The sequence below is a fragment of the Polyodon spathula genome, chromosome 1 (genome assembly GCF_017654505.1).
Source record: "Polyodon spathula isolate WHYD16114869_AA chromosome 1, ASM1765450v1, whole genome shotgun sequence".
Taxonomy (NCBI): domain Eukaryota; kingdom Metazoa; phylum Chordata; class Actinopteri; order Acipenseriformes; family Polyodontidae; genus Polyodon; species Polyodon spathula.
The window spans coordinates 13,442,826-13,466,394 of NC_054534.1; the positions used below are offsets into that span (position 1 = coordinate 13,442,826).

General features: G+C 38.5%; 1 protein-coding gene across 3 annotated transcripts in view; it reads right to left on the bottom strand.

Moving 5' to 3' along the window:
- LOC121314353 (zinc finger and BTB domain-containing protein 7C-like) overlaps window positions 1-23,569 on the bottom strand; it is an 89,128-nt gene that overhangs the window by 55,863 nt on the left and 9,696 nt on the right. The window contains exons 3-4 of one of the 3 annotated variants that reach the window (XM_041247539.1): window positions 7,277-7,508; window positions 3,858-3,917 (exon numbers count right to left, since the gene is read on the bottom strand). The exons of 1 other annotated variant lie outside the window; for it this stretch is intronic. The gene's annotated coding sequence lies outside the window, so the exon portion shown is untranslated. The remainder of the gene's footprint in view (window positions 1-3,857; window positions 3,918-7,276; window positions 7,509-23,569) is intronic. One more of the 3 variants, XM_041247558.1, reaches the window with a different exon arrangement.

Consider the following 23,569-nt stretch of genomic DNA (forward strand, 5'->3'; position numbering starts at 1 on the left):
GCCTAAGGAATTACCCATAGGGGAAAAGTGTGACAACAGTCACCTCAACCGCCTTGCTCATCTAACAGGTCTGTTAATGTGTCAGATCTGTAAAACCAGATTTTCTTTTACAACCTCATAATGCACCACCCTGTTCATAATTTGCCTACTAGATGAAAGATATGGGCAGAGTCACTTCAATGTTTTACTTAAACTGTAGGACTGTTACACTAATATTGGTCCCAATGATTACTCCTGGTAAACAGAGGAAGATTTTTTTTTTTTTTTTTTTTGTGATGGAAGTTTTCCATCAGAAATTGAATTGTATATGTATTAGCAATGGGTTCTAAATTTTGAAATTGGTAATAAATAAATAAATAAATAAATAAATAAAATAAAAATATTGCATATCCCAAAGCTAAATCCTTTAACAGTCACATGTGTTTGCTTTATATTTGTTGTTGATTCTGTTCATAGAATGTACTGAACCAAACAGGAACTACTATTTCATCAATACAATACAAATCTGTATCAATTCAGGAAACTAAATACCTACAATACGAGTTCCAGTCTGAGGCTCATGATTTCCATTACATGAGAGTAGATGTTTATCTTCATGCTGATATTAACTCGGCTCTCGCCAAGATAAGCACCAACTAAGACATAGCTTTGCAGTAAACTAATGTGATCCATCTGCATCTCCATCCATTTGCATTGTTTTCCATCTGATGATGTAGATATCCTTCTGTCTGGTGTTGATTGCTGAAGTGTAATGCTGGCTCCAGGGACCAGCTCATTTTGCCTCACCAGCGCATCAGCACGCACAACGGCTGCGATGCTGGCTCCGGGGAACAACCCAGTGCGGTCTCCCCAGCGCATCAGCATGACAACAGTCTGGATTGAGCTAAGTAGGGTACATCTCTGGGATCTTCAAGTGGGCACTTTCCATCCTCAGTGTTTCGTTGATTAGCCCACGACACCTCAAGAGAGCTCAACAGTGATTCTGGCGTCCCAGCATCACCCACCTCCATCCCCCACTCAGCTCAGCCCAGCTTACTTACCTGTACATCAGTGTTGCTTTCTATCTATTGTGCTTGAGATCCCCATCCAGAATCCTTCCATCTCAACCACTGCCAGTTGCTGCTCCTTTCTGCATCAGATAAGTTCTTCACTGTGCAATGCAACTCTTGGCCACTGAACCCGACGTCTCTGAGAAACCGGGTTGTAGAGTGTGCCACAAATCCTCGACAACCGACCTCCACTGGGTAAACTTGGACTCTCCATCCTTGCTGTTCCGCTTCAGCAGCTAGTTCAGCATACCGAAGTTTCTTCCTCTGATATGCCTCACCCACAGCGTCTTCCTATGGCACTGTTAACTCTACCAGATGAACAAGGCATGCTGATCCAGACCACAAGACAATGTCTGGTTGAAGGTTACTGCTGGCAATCTCAGGTGGAAAAATAAGCCGTTGACCAACATCTGCCAGCATCTTCCAGTCTCTAGCAACTTCCAGTTGTCCTGGGCGAGGCTTGGTTTTAACACCTTTTCTTGGTGGTTGCTCTCCTGGATGGAGGAATATTGTCTTTTGTGTGTAATGCTTTGATGGAACTGGTGGCAACTTATTGGTCAGGTTATGCTTTCTTCCAATGCTAAGGCCAAACATCGCAGCACCTGGTCATAGCGCCAAGTAAACCATCCTTGGCTAAGATCCACTTTACATCCTGTCAAAATGTGCCTTAATGTTGCAGATGATGAACACAAAGGACAGGGGGGATCCTCACCCACCCAGAGGTTTAGGTTCTGTAGTGATGAGAGAACATCATATGCTGATCTGATGAGGAAACTGATCCTGCTCTGTTCCACTGTCCACAGGTCTTGCCAGCCGATCTTGCGTTGTTCCACACTCTCCCATCTCATTCATTCTCCCTGCTTGGCCTGGGAAATGGCCTCTACACACCTGATCCTTTCCTCCTGCTTTTGCACCTTAATGACTGCCAGCTTCCTCCATTGAGCTTAAGTTGCCTTGTGCCATGTAGGAGGAGCTGAACTGAAACCAAAACCTCCTTTTCCATGCTGAACTTGCCCCATAATATCTCTGATTCAAAGGGCTGCCTTAGCATCTTCCACAGCTTTCTTTGTCATCCATTTTCTTCCAGTTTTCAACACAGGTGCTGCCTCCCTTACGCATTTGTCGTGTGAATCTACTAATGTAATTTCCAGTTGGACTTTGGTGCACTTAATCTCCTCGGTTAGGGCAGAGATTGGTAGCTGCAGTATTCCTTTACCATAAAGTCCCACTCTGCTGAGGCAGCGTGGAACTCCCAACCATTTCCTGACGTATGAACTGATTAAAGCTTCCAGCTTCTCAACTGTTGTCAAGGAAACCTCATACACAGCCAGTGGCCAGAGCAGTCATGGCAGTAGACCAAACTGAAAGCAACAAAGTTTCAGTTTGCCTGGTAAAGCGCTGCAGTCTATGCTCTTTAACCCTTCCACTGCTTGTTGTCTAACTTCTCCCACACAAACTGTGTCCTTTAGATCCCCGGTGTAGCATCTCCCTAGACTTCTCCCTAGACTTCACTAGCTTCACAGACACTGTTGGTATTGCCTCAACATTAATGTAGAACCTTTTATCTACTACTTTGCCTTTAATTATAGAGATGCTCCTTGATTTAGTGGGCTTAAATTGCATTCATGCCCATTCAATGTTATTGGTTAATTTGCCCAATAACCAATTAGTGCAGGCTACGGTTGTAGTCATTGTTGTCATGTCATCTATGTATGCTCGAATTGGTGGTAGTCGCAGAAGCCAAGTGCTCTCCTCCAACTATCCATTTTGATGCCCTAATAATTACCTTCCATTGCCAGCATCCTGTTTACCTTTGAAAACAAAGAGCTGGATACTGACGACCGGGGTAGCTAACCCTTGCCAGTCCCAATGGGGTCTCTTTCCTCCTGTCAGCTGTCTCTCCATGCCGTCACAAGGTCTTACTCATGTATGTACCACTCACTAAACCACCACTTTGTAACTGTGTCCCATCAAATCCTTCCATTACCTCTCATCACTTACAACATCTAACATCCATTTCTCCTTCCAGAGCAAAACGGTGCCAATTAAACTATGCAGCAAATTAATTGTGAATTTCCCCCAAATGGTACCATTGATAACCTTCAGAAATTATTCTCTTCTCCTTATCCATGCATATATGAAAAATAATACAATATTATGAAAACTAATTATTTACTCAGAATGGAAGCTGTTTTTGAATGATTATTTAAAAAAATAATAAATTAATAACATGGATCTATGTATAATACACAATAATACAAATATTCTTTCAATGAATTATTTCACAACCCATAATGTTATACAATGTTCAAAGCTATATATACCATAAGTTATGGTAAAGAGTTCTACTATAGCTGTCCTGGTAACATGTCGCTGCAGCATGTTTCAAGACTACAGTGCATAACCTTACACTATATACAGTATCTTCATACATTCATGATGATAAACAAGCCTCTTATGAGTCAGTAATACAGTTTGGTTTGACGCATTTTAGTACTAATTAGGACTTTTAATCAGGGGCCTTTGGAATGCAGTAACCCAGTCCATCCAAGTTGTTACAACATGCTGGCTTTCTACCAGTACAGGGAATTAAAACTTATATTTCAGGGGATGCGTGTTGGAAAGAAGCAAACAACACAAGAAACTAGAGATTTTTCACAGTACTGTGAAAACTGAAAATGCTCATATTAATGGTTTAATTCTAGCTTGGACCCTACACACTGATGGATAAAGGGATATGAACACAGCATGTCCTTGTTCACTGTTATCACCACATTATGTGTAGATGTATACTAGATATATACTTACAATTGAGGAACTACTTCGGCCAGGTTTCTATGGACAACAAAGACGGGTTTTGTTGTTTGCCTAAAAACAAATATAAATGTTACTACTACATTTTGCAGTTGGTAAGTATTTGTTAAAACCCATTGGATGAGTAGGGGTTCATTAGTGTTTTTTTTTTTAAACTTTGTGGCTTTGGAAGGTAATGCAAAAAGTCAATCAGTCTGCGTCCATGGCACAAGTATTCAGAATATGAATTATCTGGAATACTAGAATATTCCGAACGCTCTGTATACATGCATGCGGAATTCTCTTATTCTTTTCATATTCTGCGTTTACATGGTTAACGGAATATTCCTTTTATGCCATTAACGCATTAAGGCAATCCACACACAGTCGGAGGGCGGGAGCAAACCCGAGACCTCTCACACTAAAGCGTAGCGTCTATACAAAAGAGCTGGCTCCTTTGCAAGGAGTATTAGAAGGCTTATGTCTTCGTATGTGATTACGTCACCTACCAGCCCTACTACCTGCCTTCCCCCATGCATGCTTATATATATACATATATATATACACACACACACACACACACAAACACACATAGTTGCTTTTTCAAAGAGCATTTGACTGAAATTATGTTATTGAGAGCTGTAATTTTATATAAATAAATAAATAAGTGTATGCGGTACTTAAATTTAGATACCGGTATATAAGTGCAGATCTAGCATGTATTGATATATTCTTTTATACTCAAACTGTAAGAGCATTTTATACTGTATCGATTCAGCGACCCGACACTTTAGACATTTTGAAAAATAAATAATTAAACAGATAATATGTACGTGATGGCTAATATAATGTGATGACATGCTGATAGAATTAGTCTTCTTCAGTCTCGTCAGTCAGCTGGTCAGGCTAATTTGCTTCTTCAAACCCGATGTCCAAGATTCAAGTCTAGGACATAAACCCATGTGGTCATCACAATTAGCAAGTTGGGCCACCTCCTTCGGCTCCTGTATAGCTGATTAGATAAGTTTGTGAATACGTTGTACATGAAAGACTGGAACAACGTCTTGAACTTAAATGGCACTGTAACAAAGTGCCCGCCCCTGTGTATATTATCTGTTATGTGTTGCGTGTGGTGTGTTTCAATGTTGGTGTATAGACATTGGTACACGGGATATAAACGGGTCTGTGTAACACGAGTGTTTAAAAATGTATATGTGTATTTAGGCACGAGGATTGCACAGCACTTCACGTGCAAGTAAAATGTAGTAATATGTGAGCACGGGGAATTGCACTTTATTAATTCACGTGCTGGGATTCAAGTGAATAATTAATTGGTAATTGAATCCCAGCACAATAGTATATATAGATGCACGTTGTCACATACGGGTGGTTGGGTGTTCGGTGAGCGGAGAACGGGATTGGAGACGGAGGAAATAAGCAGTAGTCGTAGTAATAATAAGAGGAGAAAGTATCCGCTCACCGTGTCTGTCCGTACACCGTTTTGTTAAGTTTAGTCTGTTTTTGTTTGTCTATTTATTTTGGCGTAGAGTGCCGTGTCCTGTGTTTTTCGTGTTTGTTAAACCTTTTATTTTGTATTAAACCGGCGCCAACAGGCGTCTTCATCATTTCATTTCATCCGTCCTGTGTTTTGTGTATTGCCTTACCTTTCCTGGTTCTGACGCCGCCCACTTCGGCCGTCTCTGTGACAGGCACATTTCACAGCAGTCTTACAGAGGTCTACACAACAAACTCCTAATAAACTAATTCAATAAAAACAAAAATCTAAAAATGCTATATTTTTAAAAAGGGCTGTCGGTAGTAAATAGGTGTATGTTTGGCAGGGATGCGGTTAAATCTATCCCTGCCAACAATCACAGGTGTGGCCATTCACTACTTAGGTAACCGGTGTTTATTGTATTCTTTTGTTTAACCTTTTATTTTGGCCCTCGTACAGTTTGTTTGTTTTTGGTAATAAACGTGCGCATTTAGCGCTTCACTACAGCTTGCCTGTCTCTGACTCTCTCTCCTGTCAGTAACATCTTGGGCTGTAGGGCTACCCTGCCACAGTGGACCTTTAGTCTAGATTTGAAAACATCCACTGAGTCGCTAACAGAGACAGAAAGAGAGTTCTAGTCTAGCAGCATAGAAACTGAAATCCTTATCTTGAGAGTTCAAAGGGATCAGGTAATTCAGAGCACCATACCAAGTACAGTTTATAAGAGAATAGCAATATCTTGAAATTAGTCCTTGTCAAAATCTTGAAGGCAATACATTCTGCAGCCTGGCTGTGGCCTGTACTGAGGCACCCCGGGACATCAGTGAAAGTTCGTCATCCTAAACCAAAGACTCTAGTAGTACAGGTTGAGATTATGTGTTCTGGAGAATTTCAACTTCTGTTATGCAAATGAGACAGGCTAAGATTACAAGACCGTCATACTGTATAACTGTACAACGGAGGAGACATATTTTGTGTGGGAAGAAGGGAGTTTAGTGAGTCTCTAATTCCTGCCCGCACCACCCATGCCCTTGTTACCGCTGCTTCTGACAACACTCCTACTAGGTAGGTGTTCGTTGTGAGCACATGACAAAAGCTAATGTATGTGTGCACTAATCTCAACTTTTGTTAAGTTTGTGAATTTCCCTATTCAGACACTGACATTACAATCGGCTTTGAGTGAAGCGTTTACACTGACCATTCCATCCCTCAGGGGAGGTGTGGGAGAATGAAAACCATCATCATGAAAAGGAGGGGGGGTTCAAATTTCATTAATAGGATAGGATAGTTTGCGCATATGTGTGTGTGGGTATATTTCATAGTCATTTCTGCTCTAGCTGGCAAACAAATAAACAGTATTAACTGTAGCTTCTCTTCATTTTTTGGATATCACAAATGATCATTCGGTATTCTATTTATACCATAATTATATATTTTAAATAAATAGCAGGAACATTTTTTTATTTTTAATCAATTAATCCAGGGACTATTTTACCTGGTGGATCTTTACTTTTACTGTCAACATACTATGCTTAGACGCACAGTGATTTCGAACCCTGTTCATGGATTCTTCGTAATCGACTTTTTAGATAGAACTTTGAGCTCAGTCTGTCAATTTGCAGCCTCTCTGTTGTTTCCTGCAGTTACCAGTGTTAATGAAAGGGCTACAGGCTGTTCGGGTAAGTCAGGCGCAAGCAGATCTTTAACTGGCATTTTCTGACTCAACTCCTTCTCAAGGAAATTGGAGTCCAAATCACATGATAGACATAGCCACACTTGTGATATATATGCAAAATATAGATTCTTTCCACCTCTCATTTAGCATTGTGAATGGAAATGAGCTACTGTACCTCCAAATACACAAATAAAATACTTCTGGGATTTTCAAGTGGCTCATCTGATAAAGACACAACCATGAGGTGTGCATAGCGAGTCATACTTTCTGAGGAGCGCAGGTTTGAGTCCTGGCTGTGTGAAGTTCCCCCCGTTTAGGGTGGCAGAATCGTCAGGGACCGAGTCACTTCACCACACTCTAGCAGGGCCTACTGGCAGGCAGCCGGGCTGGTCTTTGTCCTCCAAGGGTCGGTAGCTTGGTGGTATCTACTATAGAGCTCCTGGGTGTCAAGAGGCAAATGCCATGTTCTCCTGAACTGTTCCGGGAAGTAGCTGCACTGAGAGAACATAACAGGATATTCTAATAGGGATAAAATAATTGGACCTACAAGAAATATTTGTTAGAGTATTCAAACATTTGTTCCTGTACTGTAGTATACAGTAAAGCATCTAATCCAGCCCCTCTATGAACCAGCATTCTGTAAAATATGGCACAATTTTTGAGTCCCAACCAAATCCCTATTGAAATTAATGATGCAATACCCTCTATAAGGCACGCCCCCAGAAATCTTTCACATGGTACGCACAACTGAACCACACCAACATCCCATCTCATGCCGATAATCAACATTCTGCAAAGTGTTTCAGCCATCACAGTGCTGCATTCCTGTTCTTTCCTGAGTTTCCCTTTCTAAAAATGAATAAACACAGTGAGCTGCCATCGAGACAGAACAGCAACTACAGTGACAGCTGTAGTGTCAAGTTGGGTCATAATATCATTCTGTTTATGAAATTAACAGAAATGGAATATACACGGAAGGGGGGTCCATTCTCTGTGTCTGCTTGGTTTTTTGTCACAAACTCCCCCACTGACAAAGAATGCTTTTAGAAAGAGTTGTCTAAAAACTGGACAAGTGGTTTATCTTCACAATCTCTGAATAAATCCTTTGGCACCAGGGGTGTCTTCCAAGAGCATACAAACCAGATGCTTTTGAATGTTTTGACACCTCGGACAGAAAACAGCCCACCTCATAAATACAGCCGACAGGGGCAAAACAGCGGACCAATTGAGAACGCTGGGCCGTCTCAGAATGAGAATAGCCAATGGGAAAACACTGCACAAGGACTCGGGCACCGCCCTAAATAAACAAACTATCCAGTCATCGGGTGAAGAGAGTAGTAGAAAAGACGCGACTTTCAATCGAGTCTCCTTCACACGCACAACAAGGCTGTAATCTATGAAAATCTGACGACTCACCGTCTGCAATTGGCTTGAACAGAGATACCACTTTCAGATGAGACTATGCCCTATTGTTTGGGCCACAAACTCCTGAACAACACCCTCAGGCATCCATTCTGTATCTGGGAGGATTTTCAGGCAACCTCCTTTAAGTATTGAATCAAATATCCTAACTGATCAGACCTAGTATATATATATATATATATATATATATATATATATATATATATATATAGTAAAAGAGCCTCGCACTCTCACGGTTCGTTGCCCCTTTAAAAGCAGACCCAGGACATGGAAATTGATTTTTCAGTGCTGACGCGCACTTTTAATAAACACATATCAAAATAAATAAAACAGAAACAAACACCTAACACCATTTTGGAGCTCTGACTATACACCGACAGGTCCCTGACTAACACGCAGGACAGCTAAGCCGTTTACCTGACACACACAAAAACTTACACAGATTTCACACAATACCTTTCTTTGACGGACGGACGGACGGACGGACGCGGACGGACGGACGGACGGACGGGACGGACGGGACTTCACTCAGCAGCCTCTAACAGACTGGCTGCCTCTCTTAAATACCCTGCACCTGGCTCTAATTTACAATTACCACCAGGTGCAGGGGATAACTAAACAATAAAACAATTAAAACCCTTAGCCCATTCACCAAAACGTGCATTCTCTCATGTTTTTAGTAGGGAGGAATTTTAACCCCCTCCTTGCTATCTTACTATATATATATATATATAAAATCTCTTTTATTGAGCTAGCAGAGCAGCTTTGTGGTGGAATATCCCAGGCATAACCGGATGAAAAGTGCACATATTGGTGGAGGAATTGCTGTTTCAGTGGAATACCTAAATAGTTAATGACTCTTGTTTTTGCAAAAAACATTTCTTTCATCCCCTGGTGTGGAGACACAATGCGAGGGAGGCAGGCCCCGGAACCTGGACCTTTCCTTGCCAGCAGGAGAACCTTGAGCAGCTGAAAAGGAGCGAAAGTCTGTTAAGTATTCAACACGTAGTGTTTTATCCTCTTAGGAACTCGAGAATAAGCCAACCATAAATTAAAAATTACATTTTGTTTGAGGTAGAATGTAAGAAAAGTATTATTGCTTATCAATTCATGCTTTGAGTTAATGAACACTATATTAATTGTTTAGTTGTATGTGTTGCATACAAATTGATGTGGGTTTTACAAAGCAATTATCATTCTGCATTTAAAGCTAGAATCCAAATTTAGATGTCTTGATATTAGATCATTCTCATAAGGTTGTCTGGATGCAAAGAGCGTCTTTATCCCACAAGGGTAAGAATTGCCCTCTGAACCAACACATCTATATGAGACTGATTAACAATGCTTTGATTACTAAATACTAACGAAAGTAAATATTTGTGTTATTAATGTAATGACACACCTGTTAAGACTAACCTTCATCTTAAGTAACTGTCAGGAATGTGGTTGTAACCTTTAAAGGAATCTGCCATAGATTGCTCTGGATCGCTAATCAGCTATCCGGAGTGGGGTGTTGTTCTTTGCATTTTCTTTTCTATACTGTTTAGTTTAGTTAATTCTTCCTTTCTGTATTTCTGTTTAGTTGTTGCACCTTTAATTTGTCCTTTATTTAGTTTTATTTTCAAATAAACTGGTCCTTTGTATTCAATAATAGAAGTGTTGTCCAGTCTGATTATTTCAATAGAGATGGGTTCTACACGATTTTGAATTCAAATAAGGCATTATACGATTACAACTTAAACTAGTCCAAATACAAATATACCTTGCACACTACACAGCCAAATAGTCCACAACAACAAGAAAAGATACAAAAAACCTATTTGAAATACAGTACAAACTACAGGATAAACTACCTTGCAAATATTTAATGCTGCTTCCATTTCTAATCATTTTACTCTTACAATCACAACTAATCATTACTCTTCCCCTAAGCATTGCGCATAAAAAAAAATTGTTACATGTGACACAACAAGCATTTAAAAAAATAAAACATCAATAATAATAATAATAATAAATAATAATAATAATAATAATAATACAAGGAATAAACTCTGGTGGCAAGATAAATGACAAGACCGAAGGCGGAGGATCCATGTCAGCAGAAGCCAGATATACAATAACAGGTTTTCTATTGCACACTTTGGTGTACTTTATTTGTTATTATTTCGTTGTAGCAGTTTATAATAGCTTGAAAAAGTAGCACATATGGCCATTTACCTTCCTTTGTTTTTATTTTGTTTGTAATGCTTTTGTTTTGCCACTAAACTTTATTTTGCTTTTGTGAAGTCCGTTTGGTTACCATAGTAGAACCTTCATATTTGTGTCGCGCTAAATACCAGTCTTGGCTTCAATGTTGTCAATTGCTGATCTGGTATTTGATGAAGTTTCCTGTTTTCTCCATTTTCTTCCAGTTACACTTTTACTAAAAGTTTTAGTAAATGTATATCACTCAATGTCTTTTTTTCTTGTGGCAAAATGTTCCTGATTTTCAACAAACTCGTCTGTTTTCATCTGTAACATTTTGAAATCTGGTTGTTATTTTCATTAACTGCCAGTTTGTGTGCTGTTGTGAAGTCACTTTGGGTCCTGGAGTAACTTACCCTCTAATTTTAACAATGAGAGAGTAAAATGCAACATTACCTTGAAGTCATAAGTAATCTCGATAAATAATGTACAATCTTCAATGGTAATGGGGTAGGCATTAAAAAAGAGCCCTCCATTTTAACTGCAATGTTACTTTGAACTTCGGTACAAAATCAGAGACAACAGCTATTATTGTTCACTTTAGTAGGAAATAGTTGTGGTAATTTGTGGTATACAAGCTGCACTGTTTTACAGATTTTTTTTTTTCTTTTATGCCCTTGTGGTAGGGCAGGAGTTTATATTGTATATATTGTAAATACCTATGCGGTGTGTCAGCAACCACTGCTCTGTGTCTGACTCCTTATTTTTCAGTGGCCACCCACACAGGTAACATCCCTGTTACAGCCCTATAGACCCACTAGTATTGTATAAAACAACTTTATAAACAAATCATTTTAGTAATATAATGGTGAAGATTATAAAGAGTGGATTGTTGGGGAGAAAAAAAAAGCTACAAAAAGTAAACCAGTTACATATATACAGTGCCGAGAAAAAGTTTGTGAACCCCTTAGGATTTTCACATATTTCACATATTTCAAACCTAAAATGTTATTAAATCTTAATCTAAGTCCTAATAATAGATAAAGATAACCTGATTAAACAAATAATGAAAAAACAGATACTTTTTCAACATTTATTTATACTCAAATGACTCAACATTCAATATCCATGTGTGAAAAAGTATGTGAACCTTTAGATTCAGTAACTGGTGGCTCCCCCTTGAGCAGCAATGACTTCTACTAAGCGTTTCCTGTAACTGTTGGTCAGTCTCTAACATCAGTTTTGAAGAATTTTGGCCAATTCTCCTTACAGAACTGCTTAAACTCAGTGACATTTGAGGGCTTCCATGCATGGACAGCTTGCTTCTGGTCGGGCCAAAACATTTCGATGGAGTTTAGGTCCGGACTTTGACTAGGCCTTGGATGTTACTCTGGGGTTCTTTGTGACTTCCTTGATGATTTTCCGGTTTGTTCATGGAGAGATTTTGGTAGGACGACAGTGGAACAGTGGAGCCCCAAATCCTTAAAAATTGTCTGTAACCCTTTCTAGACTGATAAGCATCAATAACTGTTTTTCTGAGGTCCTCAGAGATTTCTTTTGATCGTGGCATGACGTGCTTCTACACACCTGTATGGTGAAGATCAAACTCACAAAGTTTCTGATCTTTACATAGGTTGGGGCCTCCCAAACTCACCCCTGAAGATCTACCTAATTATTTTAAAACCTGATTATCTCGTTAATTGAGCTGATAAAACCAGGGGTTCACTTACTTTTTCCGATACCCTGAATCTTAACTACTCATTGTTTGTCTAATTCATACATCTTTTTGTTTCAAAAGACATGGAATTGGTTAATATAAACCCTATTGGATATTTAAGAAAAGATTTTGATTCAAGAAGGCTATCATGGTAAAATTATGGAATTTCCATAATTATCATTGGGGTTCACAAACTTTCTCAGCACTGTAGGTGTGAGTGATTTATCAAAGATTTCAGTATTATCATTTATGCATAACTGTTATACTAACTATAAAAACTGGATTTAGGTTTTTTTGTACTTTTTTGTACTTACTTGAATTTGTGCTTTGACATCCCATGTAGTATTTCATATGGTAATATGTTTTTATACCACTGTAGGCAGTGTAGCCTAGTGGTTTGAGCTACGAATTGAGATTTTGGATTAGAATCTCAGCTAATCTAAAGCCCTGTTCACACCTGTATAGGAACGATACTGGTAAAATTAGTTTGTGTTTTGAATATATCGATACGATACCACTTTCTGTCTGTCTTAACTCATTTTTCAACACCAGTACAAGACCTATCCTGTTGCAATATATCTATCATCAAAGATATTTTATTACCCCAAGATACTGAACTCCACTAATTCTCTATGGGGACCTCCGTTACGGTTACGGGTTGTGGGATATAGAGAGCTTGGAAGAAGATTTTCTATTGGAGAGACAATGGAGTGGTCAGATTGAGCTGCTTTGAGCTTATCTTATTGATGCCCAGGGTGCCATGACAAAAAACATAATATGTGATAATGACTACATACCATAATCTATATGAAAAATGCAATTTTATGAATGCAGTTGACAGGGGCAATTATAAAACTTGGATTTACTGGTATTAGCTGTCAGTTTTAATATTTTTTTTGTTTGTTTTAGGCACTAGGTTATATGGACCGGTTGAGCTTGTGCTCCACCAATATTCTGGAAAGTGGGCCCAGCACCACCAACGTTTGAACTTATATGTAATAATTTTACAAACCTTTTGATTAGAATGATATTTTTATATGCAACATAAACACGCAAGGAACAGCGTACCTATCGAATAACATTTCACAACAGATAAATTTAATAAGGAAATCAGCATTATTTCTCCTTCGTTAGGAACCCTAGTCATTCACACAAGCCTTTCATGTCTCACAGACTACCGGCTCTCGTATAAAGTGACGAAACCAGAAAGGGTCAGCTTGTGTCAGGGTGCTTTCTTTTGTCATTTCCATATTCAGTATTATGTTTGTGTATTTTATTTTTATATTCAATATTATGGCAGTGTGTTGTCTGCCTAACAAAATGAAAAAGGACTTGCAAACCACTATGTATGAGTCAAGGACGACTGAATCACTTGGCAGTTCTGCAAGTTCAAAAGACCCTTAATGATTTTTGCAGAAAGATCAAATAACCCACTTAACTTTGCTTTTGTGGGTGACAGATCCATCCACTTTGTTGTATATTTGACTGTATTCAATAGGCCTTTATCATTTACCCTCTATAAGCACCATTTTATAGTACAAAATTGTGCCATAGACAAGCAATATATACTATAGACACAAAAATTAGACATTGTAAGTTCACAGTGATGATCATTTTACATATTGGGTTTACTGAAAATGTTACATTTTGTTGCTTAAAAACACATCTCTTAAAGAGATTATTTTACATTCTTTCAGCTAACCCAAAATATTGGGGAATCTGACCCCTGACCTCTGGGCACCACAAAACTTTTTACAAACCCAGCGCCTAGTTTGCAGCTTTAACAAAAATGAAGTTCTCCAAACCTATAAGGATTGAAAAATATTTAGTTTCATAGACTATTTCCCTTGTCTGCTCCACATCTTTTACACGGTTAGCCTTGGTTTCAGTTTTCTGTTCAATGGATCATTAAGAGTGGAGTTTTTGAGGAACCACTGTACATCATACAAACATTCAGTTTTCAGCTGCAGGCTGTAATGTATTTCGTTCATTTAAAAAAATGTTTATTTATAGTTCTTAGTCCTGTGACTTGCTGTGACAGAAGTGAGTTCAGGAGGAGCAGATTTTAAAGGGCTGGGTTATCACAGGTATGTTTTTACTACACCTTTGGCCTGTACCAGATATTATGATGAAAACTAATTATTTTCATACTTTTCTCTATTCAGAAAAAAAAAAAAAAACGGAATAGTGTACATTAGCATAGCAGCAAAATAAGTCTGCAGGTAACCAATATGTACTGTAATTCCCATGTGGCTCCTTGAGTTGATCACCATTGTTTTATATTGTACTGTCAGTCAGACTGAGGTTCCCAGTTTAGAACTGGTTATAGAAATCTGTTTGGATAACATAAGTGTAGAGGCATTTCACTTACTAACTTATTAATCCTGGAGAGCGACCAATGGACAAATCTTTGTCCAAAATAAACTTTAAAATCTAAAAAGTGGATCTAAAAACACTATAAAACACTGTCACCATGTAAAAATGCTCACTTCCACATTTACACAATGTACGGTAACAACATGATTCCTGGCAAAACTATATTTCATAATGGAATCAACAACCTTATAAACTGTACTTCATTAATTGATTGTATAAAACTCATTTCAGTAAAACTGCATCCCTATCAATAATGGAGAAGGAACTAAAACCCTAATAGTTTCCCAATAAAAACATATCCAGACAAGCTTATTGCATCCAACTTTTAAATTGCGTATAACTTTTACATCCAACAAACCAGGCTGTACTTTTATGGTTAACAAGTGTATGAGTATGTTTAAATGACTTATTATGCTACAAGGAAAAAAAAAAACATGCTTGCAGTTTCTGAAGATTACAAAAAGAAAAAAGGTCTTTTACTTATGAAAAGCAATAAACACAGCATACATAATTTTGCACTAGGCTGAGGAACCTCTAAATCAGGCTGATTTTATGAGCACAATCTTGTCTGAAGTGGAGAGTGGGGAGCAGAACTGTGTACAATCACTGCGTTTCCACGCAACTAACAAAAGTGGTTATGGAGGATATTAAAAAGCAGGCAACACCCTACTCTGAGGCTTTGTGTGACACACAGGCAGCCCACCCTAACATTTCAATTTCTATATTTGGCCCTTAAGACAATTACAGGCTATGATCCAGAATAAAATTGGGGGAAAAGGCTCTTTCTACAACAAGAAAAGGGGATGCTTACTGGGGAAAGAAAATGTCAGAAAGCCCTTTTTATGCACAAGTTACAGTAAATAAACCCATGGGCTTATTGTATAATGTTAGTTATGGGGAAAATGTTTTCTCACATACACGTTAAAACGTTGAATTAATACTTTCTGCCCATCTCAGCAAAAGAACTCTGCGTGTGTATTTTTTTTTTTCTTTCAGAACCACAAAGATGCTATTGTCCTTTTAATAGGGGCCACTCTGCCACAGCCTACTCAGTTGATGCTTTGTTTCCACCAGCATATCAAAATTGTGTCCTCGTTCTCCACAGCCCAGTTGCTGCAACTCACGAAACAGACTCTTCCTGGAACTGTTTATCTAATGAACGTCTTCATCTACAACTCATTTTGTAATACTTTGCAATTTTGATGTGCATTGTATGAAACAGAGATTTTAAGTAAATTGCTGCACCACTTTGCTGTCACCTAGGATACCTTTGTAAAACAGATTGCATTACCCTGTGAACATTTAATAAATACATTCTTGGCTATACAGGAAGTGACTGCACGCAGTGTGTTGCCTTTGCATTGCATTATAAAATGAGTTGACAATGTATGACAACTACATATATCAACAGTAATGTCACAGGATAGCCCAGTGATTACGTCCCCAGACCAGAAAGATGACAGAGACACAACACAGGTTCTTGCGGGTGAAAATGCTGCGGAGCGTTTTTATTAAAAAAAATGTAATAAATATTTAAAATAAAAACACTGCCCACAGTGCGAAATAAATGGTTTAAACCAAAACAAACTCTTGAACACATAACGCACCATGATATCTAGGTCAGGCTGGGCAGTCACCTTCACTGATCCTATAGCTAGATAACTAATAGGGAGGAGCCAACAGCACAGCAGAACAACGCAGTTAAACGAGGCAGTCTTCCCAGCGACAGCGAGTGGAAGCGACAGCGAGTGGGAGAAGTACAGGCGTGGAAAAGTACAGAGCAGTTTCGAAGCAGAAAGGAGAAATTGCATCTTGAATTGCTTTAATCAGAAAACAGAGGACATTGGGGAAACACAGCAGCAGCTCAAAGTCAAACAGCCGCGTGTGTTTTTCTGATAACAAACAAGCTGAAACTCGGAGCAGCTGATTCAAATTCAGCGCCGTTTTGAGACACGGGCGAGGGGAGGAGCCAACAGCACAGCAGAACAACGCAGTTAAACGAGGCAGTCTTCCCAGCGACAGCGAGTGGAAGCGACAGCGAGTGGGGGAAGTACAGGCGTGGAAAAGTACAGAGCAGTTTCGAAGCAGTTTGAAAGCAGGTTGACGGCTGCAGAAGAAACTAAACTTAAAAAAAAAAAAACCTCAACATGGTCTTCAAGCCAGTAATCTGTGACACCTGCTTGATGTGGGAAATCCGAGAAAACCCAGCGGAGCTAAACCAAGTGTGCGTAAAGTGCCGCGCGATCCAGGATTTGCATAAACTAGTAAGTATGCTAGAAATGGAGCTGGAAGAAGTGAGACAGCAACAGGATCTTGAGGAACTGGCACACACACAATTCATGGAAGTCTGCATCACCCCTAACAGACTGAAAGCCACCAGGGAGATAGAAGGTCAGAACAGCTGGGTTCAGGTAGGCAGAAGCAGGGAAAAAAAGAAACTTCGTCAAACACAACCACCAGAAATCAAAACAACCAACAGATTTGAGTCACTTCAGAATTTTGATGAGCAGAACCAACAACAAGAGAATGAAAGGAACAACATCCAGGACCCTATTGACAGTGGTGACCAGACAGCAAAAAGAAGGGAGGTCATGATTGTTGGGGACTCCATATTGAGAAACACAGCAAGTTCAATTCGCAGTTTGGACCCCCTTACTACAACAGTGTGCTGCCTTCCGGGAGCCTCGGTCAAGCACATCACTGAGAACGTGGACAGGCTCCTAGAATGAACAGGAGACGACCCGGTAGTAGTCGTCCACATTGGTACAAACAACATTGGAAGAGACAGACCAAAATCCCTGCAAAACAAATTCAGAGAGCTAGGAAGGAAATTAAAAGAGAAAACCAAAACTGTGGTATTTTCTGGTATACTACCGGCACCTTGCAAAGGACCATATGGACAGCTGGAAATAATTAATCAAAACGAATGGCTGAAGACGTGGTGCACACGGGAAGGCTTCACCTATCTTGATCATTGGACCACATTCTACAACGAGGACTATCTGTATAGACGGGATGGACTGCATTTAAATAACAAGGGAACTAGTCTACTTGGAGAAAAGATCCTCGAGCAGGTTCAGAAGCATTTAAACTAGAAAGGAAGGGGGGAGAAATCAACAAAAAAACAGAAGGGAGACCGCATCAAAACAAGAACAACAACTCAGGTAAGACAACCATTAAATGTATTTATCTAAATGCTAGAAGTATCAGAAACAAAATTCTAGAACTTGAAGCTACTGCACTAACAGGTAACTATGATGTGATAGGTGTTACAGAAACGTGGTTATCTGAGAGTGATGGGGACGAATATAATATTTGTGGGTATACACTGTATAGGAAAGACAGGCAGGACAGAAGAGGAGGAGGGGTAGCGCTATACATAAGAAACAGTCTTGAAGCCCAGGTGTTAAACCTGGACAAAGAAAATAAAACCGAATCAATATGGGTCAGAATAACAGACAAAAATTCAAAAGGCATAATAATAGGAGCATGCTATAGACCGCCAGATTCAGACGGTGAGCACAATAATCTGTTATACAATGACATTAGAAATGTGTGTAGCAAAGGAGAAGCCATACTAATGGGGGATTTCAACTTCCCCCAAATAAAATGGGAAAACCCGGTGGGTAGCGCGAAGGATGAAATAGAAATGGTGGAAATGACAAATGACTGCTTCCTAACACAATTTGTCAAGGCACCGACTAGAGGGGAGGCATGCCTTGATTTAGTCTTTTCAAATAACGAAGATAGAATAACTAAAACAGAGGTCAGAGAACCACTGGCAAACTCAGACCACAACATGGTCTCATTTGAAGTGTTTTTTAAATCCCCAAAAGTAAAGACTAAAGCTAAGGTTTACAATTTTAGAAAAGCAAACTATGAAGGTATGAAACAGAGACTAACAGAAGTAGATTGGAGTAAAATAGAGAAAACACCCACAGAAGAAGGATGGTTGTTCTTCAAAAATGTAGTACTAGAGGCGCAAAACAATTATATCCCTAAAGTAGACAAATCTAAATGTAAAACTAAATTGCCAAAATGGTTTAATAGATCAATTAAAAAAAATATTCAGCGAAAAAAGGCACTTTACAGAGCATTAAAAAAGGACCAAAAAGAAAGTACACAGAAAGAGTACATGGAACTGCAAACGCAAGTCAAAAAGGAAGTTAGAAAGGCCAAGAGAGAAATAGAAATGAACATTGCTAAGGGAGCTAAAACCAATTCCAAAATGTTTTTCCAATATTACAACAGCAAGAGAACATTCAAAGAGGAGATTAAATGTTTAAGAGATACAAATGGCAAAATCGTAGAGGAAGAAAAAAAAATAGCAAATATGTTAAATGATTACTTTTCACAAGTTTTTACAAAGGAAGATACTGACAACATGCCCCACATGTCATCCAGTTCCTATCCAGTTTTAAATAACTTTAGCATAACAGAGGCAGAAGTGTTAAAGGGACTAGGAGCTCTTAAAATAAACAAATCCCCTGGGCCGGATGAGATCCTCCCAATAGTACTCAAAGAAATGAAAGAAGTAATTTACAAACCGCTAACCAAGATCATGCAGCAGTCTCTTGACACAGGGGTGGTACCGACAGACTGGAAAATTGCAAATGTAATACCGATCCACAAAAAGGGAAACAAAACTGAACCAGGTAACTACAGACCAGTAAGCCTGACTTCTATTATATGCAAACTTATGGAAACTATAATAAGATCCAAAATGGAAAATTACCTATATGGTAACAGGGTCCTGGGAGACAGTCAACATGGTTTTAGGAAAGGGAGATCGTGTCTAACTAACTTGCTTGATTTTTTTGAGGATGCAACATCGATAATGGATAATTGCAAAGCATATGACATGGTTTATTTAGATTTCCAGAAAGCTTTTGACAAAGTCCCGCACAAAAGATTAATTCTCAAACTGAACGCAGTTGGGATTCAAGGAAACACATGTACATGGATTAGGGAGTGGTTAACATGTAGAAAACAGAAAGTACTGATTAGAGGAAAAACCTCAGAATGGAGTGTGGTAACCAGCGGTGTACCACAGGGATCAGTATTAGGTCCTCTGCTATTCCTAATCTACATTAATGATTTAGATTCTGGTATAGTAAGCAAACTTGTTAAATTTGCAGACGACACAAAAGTAGGAGGAGTGGCAAACACTGTTGCAGCAGCAAAGGTCATTCAAAATGATCTAGACAAGATTCAGAACTGGGCAGACACATGGCAAATGACATTTAATAGAGAAAAGTGTAAGGTACTGCACGCAGGAAATAAAAATGTACATTATAAATATCATATGGGAGATATTGAAATTGGAGAAGGAATCTATGAAAAAGACCTAGGAGTTTTTGTTGACTCAGAAATGTCTTCATCTAGACAATGTGGGGAAGCTATAAAAAAGGCTAACAAGATGCTCGGATACATTGTGAAAAGTGTTGAATTTAAATCAAGGGAAGTAATGTTAAAACTGTACAATGCACTAGTAAGACCTCATCTTGAATATTGTGTTCAGTTCTGGTCACCTCGCTATAAAAAAGATATTGCTGCTCTAGAAAGAGTGCAAAGAAGAGCGACCAGAATTATTCCGGGCTTAAAAGGCATGTCATATGCAGACAGGCTAAAAGAATTGAATCTGTTCAGTCTTGAACAAAGAAGACTATGTGGCGACCTAATTCAAGCATTCAAAATTTTAAAAGGTATTGACAGTGTCGACCCAAGGGACTTTTTCAGCCTGAAAAAAGAAACAAGGACCAGGGGTCACAAATGGAGTTTAGAAAAAGGGGCATTCAGAACAGAAAATAGGAGACACTTTTTTACACAGAGAATTGTGAGGGTCTGGAATCAACTCCCCAGTAATGTTGTTGAAGCTGACACCCTGGGATCCTTCAAGAAGCTGCTTGATGAGATTTTGGGATCAATAAGCTACTAACAACCAAACGAGCAAGATGGGCCGAATGGCCTCCTCTCGTTTGTAAACTTTCTTATGTTCTTATGTTCTTAACTTTACTTTCATTTTCTCCTTGCTCTCTCTGTGTTTCTCACACACACGTTCTTCCTCTCAAACGCCCACCCCAAACACAGAAGAGCTGCAGGTTTTTATCTCCAGATTAACACTAAATTATTCAATCCGGAGATGGACACATTCCAGACAAGTTTACAGGGATGGGGCTTTTAACCCATCCATGCTGCCACGCAATAACAAAAAAATGTTAAAAAATTGTATTATTACAATACACACAAAATGCATTTTAAATCATACCACAACAACAACACCCATTCTTAAACCAAAACAATACCTCATTTACAACACATTCACACATGCCAAACAAACACAACACATTTAATTTCCATGCGGGGCTTTGCCCTGCACCCTCTAATTATGTTTAGAGTTTTTTTTCCGCCCTGCCACTGGTATGTACAGAATAGTATAGAATAAGAAATATCAATGATATATTACTAATAGCTTTAAATATGACCATTAAAAAAAGTAATATGTGCATTTTTTCAAATAGGAAAATCTCAGACCTATGAAATGATGGCATGTGCCCGATTGTCCCGCCCCTTTGTTTATTATTATTTTGTATTTTATGTATTGTTTGGCCGAACGAGCAACACGCCGCCCACCATGGTATCGTTTTGTATTTATTATTTTAAATACCTTGTGAGAATGCGTGACTGTCATCTACTGATTTTTTAACTACCTGACAGTCACGCACACTTGGTAGACCCAAGCAGAATGTGACCATGGGATAATTTAATAATTGACAGTTGGTTAGTCCCTCGGTCACAAATTATAAAAGATAATTGGATCTAAACTGAGAAAATAACAATTGCTAAAACGTGCTGGTTTACTTAAATCTTTAGTTTTATTATTTAATAAACTATTCGGATGCCGATGGTAGAAACCAAACACCTTCTTCTTCTTCTTCTTCTTCTTCTTCTTCTTCTTCTTCTTCTTCTTCTTCTTCTTCTTCTTCTTCTTCTAATAATAATAATAATAATAACTGCATTGTTATCTACTGTAACATGTCAGTAATTTGTGACTTAAAGGTTACAGATGTGCTTGTTTTTTTATGTTCTTTATCACCTCTTTCACCCCCGCACAGTATACATTTTCTAAAGCAAGTGTAACACAAAATTGAATGTTCCTTTTCAAGTCATTCTCTTGTCACAGCATTTAGCATGAGAAGTGTATTCCAACATTTGAGAACATTATCTTGTAAAATAAATCTTATTGAACAGCAATGAGCGTTTATTCATTTGACCCTCTATTTAAGCTGACTGATCACAGTTCTTTGGATTATTTGGGTACAGTGTATATAATCCCTAAATATACTTGACAAAGCCAGCTGAAATCCACACTTAAAATATTTACATTAAATACTGCATACTCCACAGGAAAAAAAATGGTGTTATATGACACAAACCACAACTTTACAAAAATGAGACAAAAAAACTGCAAGAAAGTGCAACAGCAATTTTGAAGAGCATGTGTGGTAAGTTAATTTATTACTTTCATATCTATGGTTTGTTATTGAAATATGCTTTTCATAGATTGCTTATATGTTTGTTTTTTCACATAATATGCCTAATATTTCTACGATGTTGCAGTTTTTGAAAGCCAAAATAAACACAAACTCGAAATGAATTTAAAAATACATTTGCAACAATATGTAGTGCATTAGAAACAGTAAGTATTTGGAATCTTGTAAAGGTGACCTCATGTTTATATCGATTTACTGATACACACGACCTAAACACCTAGCATAGATTAACTCTCGCATCATCAGTATAATTCTCCTATGATGACACAAGTTCCAAAGGGAAGTGTGGCAGGATGAAAGCCCTTCATATAAATAGTGTGTGTGTGTGTGTGTGTGTGTGTGGAAATGTAATGTTGGCAGGGATGGGGTTAAATCTGTCCCTGCCAGCAATCACAGGTGTGGCCATTACACAATTAGGTAAGTAAGTGCTAATTTGGGAGTGGCCACATGTATTTAGAGGGAGGGGGATAAGGTGTAGAGTGTAGGTGTGTAGGTGTGCAGGTGTGCAGGTATGTAGGTGAAGGTGAAGGTGAAGGTGAAGGTGAATGCCCAGCTTGACATTAGTGGTTGTGGTCAGTATTGTTTTGTTTAAATCTATTATTTTGGCCCTTGTGCCCGGTTTGTTTGTTTCCGTTTTATTTGTGTTCCTTTAATAAAAGTGTGCAACAGAACTTAAACTGCAGCTTTTCTTGTTTCAGAGTCTTTCCTCACGCTATCCTGCCACAGGAAGTAATTAGGTAGTTGGGTTTTTATTAAAAAGTATATTATTTTTCCTTTCAGCCATGTGGCATGTGTAGTCTTGGTGCAAATACATACAGAGGCGTTTGTAGAGTTCTGTACATTTCAAAGAGGCTATTTCAAAGTCTATGATACATAAAATGGATTCCTGTCAGTAAATGCAATGCAGCCACGACAGCACTGTACTGGCTAGTCAAAACTGAAAGAGAAAATGTAATAATAATAATAATAATAATAATAATAATAATAAAAAAATAGTGAATTTCAGAGAACTACATGACAATACCAATTTGCTTGCTACATTATCTCACTAATACAGCACCACCACTGTCGATATGAAAAACATTGATGTATAGCATATTGTACCTATTGCTTTTGTGAATTTGAAAACACTAAACAAAAAATGATTCCTTAGATTAACCCACAGTAGATATGGGTAGTGAAACCCTCAAATATTTATTTATTCATGATAATACGTTCAATTAAATATTAGATACAGTACAGAAGAGGCAAAATACAATGAAATACAAATGTAATTATTACACATATTGTGCCAGGGGTCATGGA